Source organism: Lepidothrix coronata, unplaced genomic scaffold, assembly GCF_001604755.1.
Source record: "Lepidothrix coronata isolate B3197 unplaced genomic scaffold, Lepidothrix_coronata-1.0 Scaffold116, whole genome shotgun sequence".
Lineage (NCBI taxonomy): Eukaryota > Metazoa > Chordata > Aves > Passeriformes > Pipridae > Lepidothrix > Lepidothrix coronata.
Window position 1 is genome coordinate 1,328,805 of NW_016690296.1, and position 15,669 is coordinate 1,344,473.

General features: G+C 37.6%; 1 long non-coding RNA gene across 2 annotated transcripts in view; it reads left to right on the forward strand.

Annotated features, from left to right (window-relative positions):
- Window positions 1-1,423: 1,423 nt before the first annotated feature.
- Window positions 1,424-15,669, forward strand: part of LOC108502277 — a 50,006-nt gene continuing 35,760 nt past the window's right edge. For both annotated transcript variants that reach the window (XR_001876405.1, XR_001876404.1), the window contains exons 1-3: window positions 1,424-1,761; window positions 2,446-2,487; window positions 12,411-12,515. This is a non-coding gene — a long non-coding RNA (uncharacterized LOC108502277). The remainder of the gene's footprint in view (window positions 1,762-2,445; window positions 2,488-12,410; window positions 12,516-15,669) is intronic.

The following is a 15,669-nucleotide window of genomic DNA, read 5'->3' on the forward strand; positions in this document are numbered from 1 at the left end:
TTTCAACAGTTTAATAATTTATTTGTTAATTCATTCATTTATTAATGGTGGAAGACACATTAAAATGCATTAAGCCACACCTCCAAGTTCTTCATCTTTCTATGTTAATGGTTAGCAAAGATGGTCTTTCTGAGAACTGGACAAAAAAAACCACAATTGCTATATGTATTTACCTTGCTCCTTCACAAATTTCTGCACAAGTGAATCTTAAAACCAGGCATTAAACGCCAGAATTTTCTAAATTAGTGCCTAGTAACACTGAACATCATACATCACCAAGGAACTGGTTGTTGGATGGCCTTGAAGACAGGGGAAAACCATGAATGTTCCCCAAGTTTCCAGGTAGCATGAAGTGGAGTTAAAAAAAAGAAAAAGTTATAAAAATAATATTGTACTAGTGTGCTACAGAAATAATAAGCATTTACCAATGGGGCAAGCAAATCTTTTACCTTGTAGGGGCCTGTATTTGTTGTTCAAATATCAAATAATAAAAGGTTAGACAGTTTTCCATTTCATATCTGTAATATTTTAAGTAGCTATCTTCAATAAAGCAGCACACAAAGCTCAAATAATGACCTGAAACAGCACTATTTTACTGAAATGCCTTTGTAAAGCAATGGGGCTGCTGCTTTTTAAATCAAATTTCATTTCCAAGCCGTAATTTTAATAGCTACTTTAGACCCACCTCACTCCCTTAAGGGGGTGTTGGGTTCTGATAAAACCAAAATCATGAACTTGTTTTCTCTTAAAAGAAAAACATGCTTTAGTAATAGCTGTTTCTTTTATTAGCACCCTGCTGGTTGGTTTATTAAGTAGAGTGGGGGGGATATATAAGATAAGGGAAATAATTACGCCTTACACATGAGGGCAATGAATAGGGTTAACCCCCACTTGCCCGCAAGTGCTCAGCGGCATCTTTTCACCATCCCCAGGGGCTGACAATTCAGATATAAATTCAGATATAAATTCAGATATAAATTCAGATATAAATTCAGATATAAATTCAGATATAAATTCAGATATAAATTCAGATATAAATTCAGATAGATATAAATTCAGATAGATATAAAACCACAAGCAGAGGGAAAGGAGTGGCCTTGCACCTCAGTCTGTGCCACAGCCGAAAGCGAAGCAGCCTGCAGGGGAGGCGGCACGGACCGGCTGCAACCAGCCCCTCAGAGGGCTTCCCCCCTGAAAAACGAAGTTCTTCTTCCCTGAGGCAGAGGTGGGAGGAAACCCTTCCCAACCACACAGCGTTACCAGCCAGTATAGACCCACTAATCTGCCGGGACAGCGCCAAGCAACCCCGAGGAGTGGGAGCCCCGCCGTCCCCTCACAGCCGAGGGCAGCTCTGAGGGAGCGGGGTAATGAAGCCTCCAAAAAGGGCGGGAAACTGTGAGGGGCGGGGGCAAAGAAGCCTTTAAAAGGGGAGGAAGCGGTGAGGGGCAAAGAGAACTCCAACAGGGAAGGAAGCTGTGAGGGAGCATGGGGCAAAAAGAGCCTCTAAAAAGGGAGGGAAAGTGTGAGCAGCAAAGAAGGCACAGAAAGGGCATGAAAGTGTGAGGGAGCAGGGTGCAAAAAAAGGCTCTAAAAAAGCAGGAAGCCGTGAGGGGCAAAGAAAGTTCCAAAAAGGCGGGAAAGAAGGCTCTAAAAGGGCAAGAAGAGGTGCGGGGGAAAAGAAGGCTTCAAAAGGGCAGAAAACTGTGGCAAGGCAGTGGGCAACATTTCTGCCCTCAGACCTGTCTCAGGAACAACACCCAGGTGAGGAGATACTGGTAAAGCCTCCAGGTGATTGCTTGCTCAGCTGTGTTTGGCAAGTTCATTTTCATTGCTCACGTTCTTTTTTTTGTTGTTGTTGTGCACTGTTTGGCAGGGTTTTTTTATTTGGGGGTTCTTTTTAATTTGGTTCTAAAAGCCCCCTCAGAGCCTTGTGGGCAGCCCTGAGGGACCCCAGACTGTCCTCCCCCCTCCCATGAAGTGCCTCCCTCAGTGCCCCACACCTGAGTGAATAAAACACCCTCAGGAAGTCCCATTTAAGAGAGACATCAAATGTGCACTGCTTGCACATTATTTAAGGAGACTCTCTTCTGGTGTTCCTCAGTTTTTATTAGAAGGTGGGTATCAGCACAAGAAGTGGTTTAAAACCAGCTTGCTGGTGAAGGGCTGAGTTAGGAGGGCTGAGCAGCCCCACTGGGCCTGCTTACCCAACCACTCCCATCTGAAAGATGTTTAAGCTAAATCACAACTACAGCAAGCTAAACACAGAGCAGGGGAGTAACTAATAATGGTTCAGTGTTGATGACCAGTTGTATATTAGGCCTGCACGACTAGGTTCTCTCTCCGAGTAAGTTTGGGGGATATTTACACAGACCGACAACAAAACTTAGGCTCTGCAAAGTCCAATAGAGAAATTGTGATTGCATTTCTTTTTTTTACTTATTACAGGTGATTGTTGAAACAGAACGGAGAACTATTGCGGCAGCATTGGTATGAAATCTATAAAAGAAATTATTGATTTATATTATGCGTGTGGCTGTTTGTTCTGAGGATTTTTCTATAAAGCAAGTAATGTTTATGAAATATGAAATGCTATTTTAAAAATCTGAAGAAACAGGGAACAGTGAAAACTGACACCTCACTTCAAATCTGACACAGCCTCTCCAACACTGATTACTAGTTTATGCGGTGTTTGCTTTTCTAAGTAATTTAAGCAATACATTTTTAAATACGTCATCTATTACCCAACTCCTGCATGTTTAATGACTGCTGTGTAGTCAAAGTCTGGAGGACTCTGTAAACTTTCTTTTACATGGCTTACAAATCTTCTTACTTAAACCATAGTTGTTCCCATTTTCAGTCTAAACCAAGAACAGTCTGTGGAAGCCTAATGACAGTGTTGCTTTGTTGCAGAATCTCACAATATCTCCTCTTTAATAAAAGAAAAGGAATTCTTCTCCCATTTTCCTCTCACAGTGTGGCAAATGCATCCTTTTTATTTCAGTCTCACGGTTTTTCATGTATTTAAATACTGTTCTTACTTTTTATTACTTCTTAAATCTCTCTGTATTTCACCTATTAAATTCTGCATTTGTGATTTTTGTGGATTCAGGCACGTTCAGTTTTACTTTTTGAAGGAATAGTTCCATTTGTGATTATCACTAGCTTGATGTCATATTCTGACTTAAGCAATCGTCAGCACCTGTTAGATTTCCCAGACATTAATGAAAGTATTATCTCAGTAAATGTAGTTCATACTCCTTTCCAGTAGCTAATGTAGTTATGATATATTGATTAGATCTTCTGCCTTAAGATGTTGCTCTAATTCAAAAAAAATTTAAGCTGTTCTTCTTTATACCCTCTCTTGACTCTCGCACTGAATTTTTGGTCCAGATTCAAATGAACAAACTGCAGACTTAAACTGACAGATGATTGTATATAACAGCAAATACAAGGAAGTATTGAGTAATTCTAAAACTTTCATGTTATCTAGGGTATCATTTTTCCTTATTTATGTCATGAACAGGGGAAGCACAGCTGGAAATCTCATTGTACGAGCATGGGAAGCTTTTACCTAGTCATTTAAACAGTTTAATCTTACTATGTGCTGATGTAACTGTGAAATGTGTTCTCTTTGCATTCCTAATTACTATAGAACAGATGGCAAGGCTGCTACTTTAAAGCAGCAAGCCTGTTTTAAAAACTCTGTGGTGATTCTTCACTCTTAAAGAAGTTTACTGCGGTCTATGTGTGTGGGGGGGAAAAGCTCTTTTTTTTTTTTTTTGGCTTCCATGTTGCTAACCTAACATTCTAAATAATTTCAGCATGTTTTCAAAGGTTCTTGCTAGATTTGAACCGTTCCCAGAGAAGAAGTTACCTGACCAAGAGTATGATTTTCATCTAGTTAAAGGAGAAAAATGTCATGACATTTGTAATACAGAATACTGTGAGCATCTTATTGAACATGAACACAAGTTAAACAAATGTGTATTTCAGGTATCATAAGTTGATTGTAGCTATAGCAATAACTCATTTTTTATTTATTTTTTAAACAAAAAAAAAAAGAGGGGAATTTATAGAATTCATCATGTGAATATTAGGTATAGAGGCTGCTATGTTTGAATCCCAAAGATTGTCTCAGGTTCTTAGTAACCATTAGAACAGCCCTATACTGACAACTGGCTTTAATATTCTGCTTTTTATTCACGAGAACACAATAAAACAGAAGAAAAGAAAAACTTGATCAAAATTAATGCATTGTGAAGTTGGTCTACCTCTGCTTACCTTACTATTTTGTAATATTCTTTCAAAATCCTGTCCATGAATTCTATGTTCTTAGTCATAGTCGGGAAAGGCTTTTTGGGAAGTACTGGTGAGGTAAGTTTTCTTTGATGGCTTACCTTGCAACTGTTTTACTGTTACACTGCTACCTATGCAGATTAACAGTAGTACTGCAATGTAAGTGTGCTGAACACATTTGCTCGACACATAAACCATTACAGGCTCAATTCGGAATTCCCATTGGTCATTTCTGCTCAGGGGAGGTTTGTCTTTTTTTTGTCTCATGTTTCTCCTTAGTAGTGACCCACTGACCTGTCCATTGTCTGCTCAGTACCGTTTCCAGCTTGTTTGGGTTTTATTTCAATTTGGAGTGCATGTTTTGGTTTTATATAGATTATTCAAAACACACTGAGACACAGCAAAATGTAAATTACAGCACTATTGGAATTTACTCTGCATTCACTTGGTTTTGTCTGTGCACTGCAGTTCTTGGCCCAAACTGTTCTTGTCTCATCACTTTGCAACTAAGCTGAGAACAGGGAATTTTACTGGGCAGAATTAGCATTACAGAGTTCTTTTATCTCCAGAGCTGCTGAGATCCTTGGCACTGCAGACATGGAACTCCTTTGATTTTGGGCTCTTGTGGTAACTCTTCTTTTCTAGAACTCTACTTGTTGCAGTGATTTACAGCTAAAACTGCTATCAGCATTTTCAAAACTTCATGTACATGATTTTGCCTTTCCCAGTATCCAGTTTTCAGTCCCACTTTATTTTCTAGAGAAATATCGCTGCTAAAATCAGCTCCCTGTTCACCCTTCAGCATTCTGTGTGTGGAGATGGTGGAACTCAGCCAGTTCTGTCCATCTGCAGCCAGACAGTTGTCTCTTCACTGTAGCTAGATTGGCTTCAGCTCCTTAGCAGCTCTCTGGCTCCAGTTCCATACTTGAAAGGTTCCTAGAAGATCAGGCAGGGATGATGGATGCAATGGCACTTAAAGGGAAAATAAAAAAGAAAGGGGGGGAAATTACATAGCCACAACAGAAGGAAAACTTAAAAATAAAATAGGGGCAGCATGACCATGACTAAACCTGTACCATTCAGCTTCCATTCTTATTTTAATCTAAAAGGTCCAGTTCTGTAGGTAATCAACTGGCTTAAAGCAGTTCAGAGCAAAATCCAATGTACAAAACCTTAGTTGTGATTTTAAGAAAAAATAGAGTGAGTACACTGAAACAGATAATCTCAGTCAATATTTTGGTTTTCCTTTTTTTTCATGAGGTAACTGATAGGTGAGTCTCTACATTTATTGTAGTACCTTCTTAATATATTTTGGCTTTTAAGAGAGCTCTGTCAGCCAATAATTATCATTGTACTTGAGAGGTTTCACAGTTTCAGGATATCAGTAAATTCATCACTTTACTGACAGCATTGAATAGTTTGTCTGTATCGACTATAAAAATGATTTTTTTCCCCATAATATATACCTTATATAGGTGATATTTTGTACTGTTCACATAAAAATAGATTTTTTTTGAAATTTATGTATTTTAAAATATAGGTTCTGTTGGATATATGTTTAGAGTCAGGTTGAGTTATTTAAATCAGTTCCTTGTCAGCACCTGGCTTGGTATCAGCAGCTACACATTGAACAATAGATTTTTAAGATGTGACTTCTGGCTGATAGTTCATAAACATTCAAGAGGAAGTTAAACTTCTGCCAGCTCCTATGGAAACTGCACAATTGTCCTTTACCAGAATGCCTTACTGAGAGGAGTGATCTGCTTCTCTAGAGCACATTCCACTTCTGTGATTTTCTTTATTCTGAAGAATCAAGAAATATTTAGGGATTACATTCCAGCTGCTTTATTTTTTTTCATTAAAGCATCCAGTAGGAGAGTATGAACTTTTATGTGAGATTGCTTTCACTGGAGATTACTACCATAGAAAGATGTTTTTCTTCATTGCCTGCTGTAATGGACTGCACGTTTACAGGAGCAGCAATAACTATCTTCAATAAATATCTTCAAAATTAAGGGCCAATCCACCTGTAGGAACTTTTTTTCAGCCAGATATCGCGGACTGAGGCCAGGAGGAGGTAACTTTTAGATAGCTAAAGAATGTGTGATGTGTAAAATTTAATTGTATTCAGCTATAATAGTAATTCATAGATGTGAGCTCAAAATATGTTTTAAGTTATTTTATCAATCTGACTAATGCAGTTCATTGGTCTGACGTAGGCAGTGTTCATCCCACCAGAGACCAGGAGAGCAGTGATGACTAAGATCACCTCCTCCTCACTCATGTAGGCCAAAATTCCATGCTTGGCAACTCAGTATGTACCTCATAACTTGAGTTAAAGGATCAGAAAATCACGTTTGGATAAGATAGAATAGGATTTGGGGTGTTCCAGCTTTGTATCAATGCAATGTCATCAATCCTCAGGAGCAGGAATTAGAAATTATCACTGCATGAGTAGCCAAGATGCTGGAAGCCAGCAGCAAGTGCTTCAAGAATGAGTTTGGCACTGTTAGGCCAGTACACAGCTCATCAACAAAGCCTAAAAGTACAAGAAAATTGATATTTATATTTTATATTTGCCTTCCAAAAGCAGACTTACTAAAAGTGAAAGAAGAAAGAAATTTAGATTAAGCTGGTCAGCATAATGGGCTCACAGTTGTAAGGGTTAAAACAAGTAAAAAATTAATCACCTAGTTCACTTTGGGATTTGCTTAATAGTCAGTCATATAACATTTTTTTACTGAATACATTTGAATTGGTTTCTTCAGTGAAAAATGCTCTGCTCTATCACATGTTGAGTGTGTGCAACCTAACAAGAACTCGAGTAAGATAAATGACATTTCAGTTCTGCTTCTGAATTTTTTTACTGCCCAGTGGTTATCCTGGTTATTCCTATAGAGGAGAAGCTGTAAAGCTTGGGAGACCCATTGTTTCTTCAATTCTTCTCATAAATGCAGTTAAAAGACTGGAGTATAGACATGGAAAGTGTAAGAGATGGTGCCAAAAGGAGGTAAAGAAGTAAAACTAGAAATATAATAAATACCATGGTGGTTTTAGTTGTGCTAAAGCAGTCCAAGCCACTCATGAGCAAAAGGCTTTCACTGCCCCCAGAATACCAAGGCCATCATTCACACAGAAAATCTCTGAAGGACTACTTAGTTTGATTATGTAGATGCAAAACTGCCTGATTGATTAATCAGCTAGGAAGTGACAGCTCATGGAAATATTTGGCCACAGTCTAAAAGAGAAAAATGAGGGCATAAAACTAGCAGTACAAGGATAATTCTCCATTCATTACAGACTGTGTGATAGAAAAGGTTTGAAAATTACTTTTGATTATGAAGCCTGGTTCAGCATCAGCCTCTTACTTTCTCATTAGCACTTTTGAAAAGTAAGTCATGTCAGTACATTTCTTGCACTGCCACTCCGTTTCTGTGCTTGTCTTGCTTTTCTGCATTACTGTACTGGAAGGGGTAATTTCCACTTGGATAATTGTCCTCCTGTCATTTAATTGTAAGCCTGAAAACATCAGATATTTTAGAGTATGATGTGTTTTCTCCACTTTCTGTATATTTGCCTTTAAACAAACATAGAAATACTGTGTAACTGCAGGGCCTGGATCTTCAGGCTGTAGTAACTGTAGTAATGCTTACTGACCATTACTACAAGGTTTTGTTCCACCTGAACTAGATTATATGGATTCAGGTTATGTTGGATTATTTAAGTGAAGACAAAAATCTAGGAAAAGGAAAAGGGTTTTTTGAAGGGCTTTTTGCTCTCTGGGAATCACATTAGACTTAATACTTCTCTGTTTCTTCCTTTCTTCTAATTTTTATTATAACATCTGTTGCAAATACAACATGCTTAGCTGAATGTGAAAAAAACAAATGTAAAACGCCTTAAAATGAAATCAGAGATTGTTTTTTTAGGATAATAGCACAGTCCACACCAAGCTCTGCCATTCTATGCAGAACAAGGGCAACCAGAGAAATGTCTTGCTGTTTTTGAGATGACCATTTAGTCCATCCAGGACTGTTAATAATTATGAAGGATCTCTTTCTTCATTACACGTGTGTATCATGGCTTTTCAACCGCAGCTTAGAATTTACTGAGGGAGTAGTACTAATAATGGAAGTGTTCATTCAATAATAGCAAACAGAGATCTGCTTCATTAAGGTAGCAAACAAAATGCTTTTTATGCAATGTGATCCTTGGGACAGCAGCTCTGATTTGTTCCTGCCAACAGCCATAGAGATGCATCTTCTCTTTCTAGGCATTCATTACATGAAAGATTTTTTTTTTTTAAATCTCCTGTTGAAATAATGTAGTGGGTTGACCCTGGCCAGCAGCCAAGCCCCCACCCAGTCACTCTCACCCACCCCTCAGCCAGATAGGGAGAGAATTGGATGAGCAGAAGTGAGAACTCATGGGTTGAGGTAGAGACCATTTAGTAAGTGAGGCAAAGCTTCATGCATAAGCAGAGCAAAATAAGGGATTTATTCAATACTTCCCATCAGCTGGTGGATGCTTGGCTCCTGCACTGAAAGCAGGGCCTCAGTGCTCATAAGAATTACTTGGGGTACCAGAACACCATAACTGTGAACATCTCCACTTCCTCCTCTGTGCCCCAAGCTCTCCTTTTTGAGCCTGTCATAAGGTAAGGAATGTCTCTTAGGTCAGTTCAGGCCATCTGCATCCACTGCGTGCCATCCCAGCTTCTTGTGCCATCCCAGCCTACTCACTGAGCAGGGAGGAGGTGAGAGAAACTGCTGCTGTGTAAGCACTGTGCAGCAACAGCCAAAGCACTGGTGTGTTAGCACTGTTTGGGTCCCAAATCCAAAACACAGCACCACAGAGGCTGCTGTGAAGAAAATTAACTTCACCCGAGCCAGACCCACTACAAATAGTTGTAAGCAACGGACTACACTGAAAAGCAGCTTTGTAGAAATCTCTGAGATTTTTTTAGGCACTTTTGCCACTGTATTCCTACTGTAGTTCTCCCTTGCAGATGGTGTCATCAACCCTTTTGGAAACATTCCCTAGATAAGAGTCTACTTACTGAGTGTCTTGTTGTTTGCTGCTACCCATCACTTCACCACTAAATACCGTCAATATGATGGTTTTCAACATTTTCCAGTTCTTCTTACATTTAAAGAGAACTTAGATTTTAATTGCTTTTTTAAATTGTTCCAGTCTTCTATTAAGGCTATTTCTTCATTTATTTTGTAGAGAATAGTACTGAATAACGTAGGGTAAGAACTGAAGCATTAAAAAGAGATGAGAATTGTTTATGAATATCTGTGTTACCTGCTGGAAACGGCTCTTGAAAGAGCTTTCCTTAGCTCAGACTACCTTTTTTTCCTACCTTTTTCCCCTTTCTTCTTTAGTTAATGGAATTTCTCTGTGACCATCTTCTTGTATATGTTCTCTGGTACTTTTTTGGTATAAATGAAATTATTCTCTAACATAGCATTCAGTTGCCCTGCAAATGTTAGTATTGCCTAGGTAATCAGAGTTTTGAGAATTTATTTCTGAACTAGAGCAGATCTGCCTAGTGTTGACATCTTTGAAAAGGTTGACTACTTGAAATTCAGTTTTGCCTGGGTGATCCTGCCATTTTCCTGAGAAAAGGAAAGTGTGACATTAACAGTTGTTAACATTTTGTTACAGGGCACTTATTATGAAATGACACCTGAAGTAATTCTATATTTCAACAAATTATTACTGAGGATGCATTTTGCTTTTGAATTCAGGGGATGATGTTGAATTTAATATTCATTCAGAAGTACTCGGTGCAATTTACAATGACAACCAAAAATAATGAATAATATATTTATATCATCCATTAATAACCATCCATCCATTTAAAAGTTTCATCCTAATGCATTCTGGAAATCTGCAAATTAATTATGCAAAACCCTGAATGAATATAAAATTGAAATGCTTAAGAATTTAAATGATGCAATTAAATGCTATTGCAGGTAACTTGAAGTTATTTTCTTCTAATACTTACTCATCAATCTTAATTTCAGTACCACCATTTAGAAACAGAATCAGCTCCTATATCTTGTCAAAATATTGGAAGTTTGAGCAAAGACTGTATTCCTATTCCTTTGATTACTTTGTTTCCAGACATGAATTTAAAGCCTTCATTTAAACAGAACTGGCCTTTTTAAAGACAGATTACAATGCTTCAAAATCAAGAGGATGAGATCAGTGATCTCAATTCTCATTCTTTAAAAACACCCAACAAATCCAGCAATGAAGAGTGATCTCAAATCATAGCTACCTAAAAAATTCTATTTAAACTCTGTAGCGCTGGCAAATCAATACATAGCTAGAGATGATTAAGATTTTCTAACCAGGCCACCTGAGAAGTTCATATACAATATATATTTTTATTATTGTAATTTTTAGTTACGTGGCAATATCTTGCTTAATACTTTCTATACCATGCTCTACCTTGGGGTATAGATTTATGTCCACAGCAACGGCTCTGTAGCACCCTGGCAGCATAAAACCAGTTTCTGTGGAATTCCTGTGCTTCTGCTGTAACCTCAGAGATTAAAGAGCTGGGAAAGGATCTTTCCTGTTGCGTTGCAGAGCTCTGCTCCCATCCTTCCTTGTAGGTAAGGTACAGCTCTTCTCCCATGGGCTATCTAAACTGCTTCTCTCAAAAAGTAGGAGTTTTTGTTTTGACAAGCTGGCACCCGTCCTTCCCTTATGGCTGGTTTGTCTGTACATGCCTTGTCTTGACAATCAGAGAATATACAGGAAAAACCATAAAATAGTTTTTGCAAATAATAATTTATACTGTAAAATAATAAGAGGCCATGCATACTCTATCCTGGTTAAAAAGCAGCACAAGGGTGCAGAAAATCCAAGCTGTTGAGTGTGTAATGAAGTGTGCAGTGAAATCTTCAAATCTGTGTATTCCTTAAGGGTTTGCAGATTTAATGCTTCAGGGTCAAAGGCAGGCATACACCTTCCCTTCTGTATATCTTGGCCCTTTGGGATTACTCTCTACAAATATCAGCCTGAACATCTGGGATGAGTGAGGACTCTTGTCCATTGGAGAGGTTCTCACAGTAGTTGTTTAGTTGTGCTCCAGCTCACAGATACACCTTTTTCTGCTTTAGTAGTAGTGACATACTTTTAAAATCTCTCACCCAGCTTCACAGTGTGGACTGGAAGGCAGCTCATGATGCTCAAGACTGTTACCTTAATAAGTCACCCTTATTGAACAGGTCAGCCTTGGAATCAAGTTTTCAAGACAAAACAACAGAATAGAAAATAAAAATCTAAGTGAAGGCAGATGGTCTGTAGGGTAGGCAAGGCTGAAACACTTTCGGGGAAAAAAGTTTGAAAATACTTTGATTTAAAGAGCCTGGTTTAAACTCTGGGGAGAATGTTTGTTTTGTTGAGGGTGAAATTATTGAAACACTCATTTTGAAAAACAGCTTGAGAAGGATATCCATCTTATGAAAAATAGTTAACTTTTTTCCTGTGTTGTTTTCATTCTCTTTTCACATACAGCAGTAAAATACGTAAATTACAGTAGTAAAATATCAAATTTGACAGTTTTCAAGCCAAATTTAAGCTAATGAAAAATGTGAAGAAAGTTATTTGAAAGTGAAGTTTTTTTTTATTAAGTGGGTTTTGTCAAATCACACATTCTTAGGTTGCATTATCAAGTCATAGGTTTTAAAGGCATTAACTGTTTTTCATATGTTCTTTAATAAATACAGTCTAAAATCCCTCACTACAAACACTTTGACTTTTAAATTCTGACTGTCAAATACGATTTTACATTAATAGAAGGATTTTATACGTGCATGTGTATCCACACATTATATTTATTAAATAAAATCTAGCATTTGATTAAATGTTTGACCACAAGATTTTTGACAACTGCTACTGAAGTTTCTGTATGACCTCATTTACCCTGGTATTTTCATTGACTAAGTTTTTTTTTTACTTCAGTGAAAATAACCTGATTTTATTATAATTTTTCTCCCATTTTGAAAACAAAGCAGTGAGTTCAGCAGCATATCAAATTCAAAGAGCTGTGTCGTTGCAGCACAAAAATGGGATGTTTTATCCTTCTCTTTCAGAGAACAACTTAGAGGAGCACAGAAACGTGAGGGAAGAGGAGGCCCTTTGCTGATATACGGCTGTTGACTGAACAGGGCAAAGTAGCCTTGGACTCCACTGGAAAGGTAATCAATGTCCTCGTTTCAATCTTACAGAAGTTCTGCAATCTCATCAGAAACACAGGAATAAATATTTAGCTTCCTTCCTCTCCTCCCCTGACACCACGACTTTCTGGATGCAGGGCGTTAGCCGTTGCATTAGTTTATTGATCTTTTAATGTAGGATCTAACTTGCTTCAGGGGCACTATAAATACAATATTGCGAAAGTCCTGCCATATCAATATTCATTTATTTTTATTGATTGCTTGCCACTTCTAAATTCTGGGTACTGAATTAATGTATGCTGAATAACTACTTCGATTAATGAAGCAAAAATTGACTCTAACAACCTACACAAGCTACAGAAATGTATTCTATTACAAAGCTAATTATTTCTTTTTTTACAGTCTGCAATTACTTTCATAATTTGACTTATCCTTGGGACGTCACTGGAAGACACAGAATAATGAAACAAAAGCTATTTATAAACTTTCATTATTTACAATATCATACAAGAACATCCTTACTATAAGTCCTTATTTAAATACTGGAACTAATAGGTGAATGTGACCAACTTCAAACGTTTCAGAAGGTGAAATTTTAGAAGATTGATCTGAGGTGTTTCTTTTTTGTGTTACTGTTTTGGCACACAGAAAAAATACATCCATGTGTGTGTCTATTACTCATACACACAGATATACTGTTGGATGAGCTATAATACAAGGTAGGTGAATATATTCGTGAGTACTTCTTCTGAAACACGGTCAAGGTGTCATAGTTGTGCTTTCTATTTCCTCCTTTGCACAGCAGGTTTCTCTTCACAGCACTTGTTTTTCAGGTACCAGTCAATCTTTATATATTTGACATTTGACTTTTATTGAACTGCATCTTTTGCAAAAGATGGGTTTTTTTCCTTTCCTCCTTGTTAAATGTAATGTAGGCCTCTTTTTTTTTTTTTCTTTTTTCCCTGAGAATTCTTCTCTAAACCTTAAAGTCTGCTAGTAAAATTTTCAAAACTGTGATGGTATAAAAGCCCAGGGTTTCCTTTTTGGGGTTCTCTCCCCTGAGGCACCCATCTCTAGCTGTTATTTTTTTATTGCCCCATGATTAAATTATTTTGAGGACCAGGATGTCAAGACTCTGCTATGGGAAAACTGAGACCAAGCCGGTAAAGAAACCTGGTCTGACTGTGTGAGTGTGGGGCTTTAAGTACCTAAGACTAATTTATTTTCGTTTCAGAAATGGCATATTTTTTCTTTGCAGTATTTGTAAATGTCCTGGGCTCTTTTGACTAACCTGAAGCCATTTGTCTTTTAAACATATTACAAAAATGCAGAGAATAATTTTGAATGAGAATCCAGAAGTTTGGGTGTGTGTTAACTTACCTGATCTGTTGGACTGAAGTTCTGTAGGGTTCATGATAAGGCATTATCATGAGAGATTTTATTATGCAAAGAAATAAAACCATCACACCTGAACTTTGATTTTATTTAGGTAGAAATCTCATGGGAGACATCAAAGAGTATGACTTGGCTTTTGTATACATGTATTTATAATATTACAGCCTATTTTAATGGACATTTTTCCAGTGAAAGATAAACTTGGTTTTAAAGTTTAAATGGAGAAAAAATTAGGTAGTTCCTATTTATTTATATTTTGTAATTATAATATTTAACTAATTTTTGCTGTATTTTTATAGTCTTATATTCTTAATTTTTTTATTGTCATTTATATGACAGTATAAATGACATACATTTCCCTCCCTGTGAAGAGGTGAAATTGGGTCCAGTTCATTCCTTTTTAGACTTCCCTGTTAAATGGGAATACTGAATGCAGTTGTTAGATTGTATTGTCAAGCTGTATGGAATGCCTTTAACTTATCTATATATATAGCACAGGCATAGGCTTGCAGTTACTAGGGAAGTTATGCTGTGTCTTCTTCATTTGAACACAAAGATACAATGACAAATACAGAGACTGCCACAGGAAACTGTCCTTAGGCAGGGTTGAACTGATACAATGGAAGGACAAATGCTCATTTTGGAGATTGATGGTTTGTGAATGCCCAAGTTTAGGAGGGATCCAACAAGACCCAGACATGTGCATTAGATTAACAAATAGAAACTGAAAGCTTTGGGACAACTTTTGAAACATTTTCTTTTCCAAACCTCACCATTTCAGTTTTCTTTAGCTCAGCTTCCACCAGCTGCTCTTACAGGAGGTGATTTTCCGTGGCTAGTCAAACATCCACAGAGGAATACATGTTGAGTCCGCTCATGTTACACATGTACACGTAATGATACAGCAAATGACACATAATCAAATGTAATGGTGCAATGTTGGCAGATAAAGCATATCCTATCTTGTAGTTTCTCCCCAGAGAGAAAATCCTCCAGACCTCCCCTAACAAGTCACTTCATATCAGATAAGAATGTGGTCTTTTGGCTTCTCAAGTATCTCAGTAATATGTGTGGTTATGACATCTAATCTTAGCTTACATCATTCGTGCCTTAGTACATGGTATGATGTATTGTAGGGTAATGTGATTGATACAGCCTGATTTGCAGAGCTCTCAATGACAAATGGGTTTGGAAAATGGGTGAAGAAAAGGTCATTTCTTCGATATAATTGTCAAACTCTTTTCTACAAGAACAATTGGTTTAAAGGATTATCAAGAACTGAAGAGGATTTGCTGTCACATTAGATACGGGTCAAGAGTTTGTGAGTTTTAAAAGGTAATCAACATAAGAATTTTAGTGGTATTCTGTGTATAAGAGTGGGTTCTGCTTCTGTGTGCATATAAACTCAAATCTGGCTTGCAAATGTAATTCAGTCACAGGGGGAAAAAGATGGAGCTGTTCTTGCAACAGCTTTGCAAAGCACAAATTCTCAACAGCCTCTGCTTCAGAGAGAGAGTACCTGGATCCCATTCCCCCAAACACAAACCCAGTGCTCCTGTTCTGGCAACCTGCCTGTTCAGCTGATGGCCATAGAGAACAGGGAGCTCTAATTCTTTCCCAGACACACACTCCCCTTTCAGCTGTCTTTTGTTCCTAAATCTTGGCCTGTTTTCAGAGAGAAAACTCCTGATTCCCTTCTAAATCCGTACTTGAATATGTACCCCAGGAAAAATACCAAACCAAAACAAAAACCAACCAAACAAAACAACAAACCAGCCAT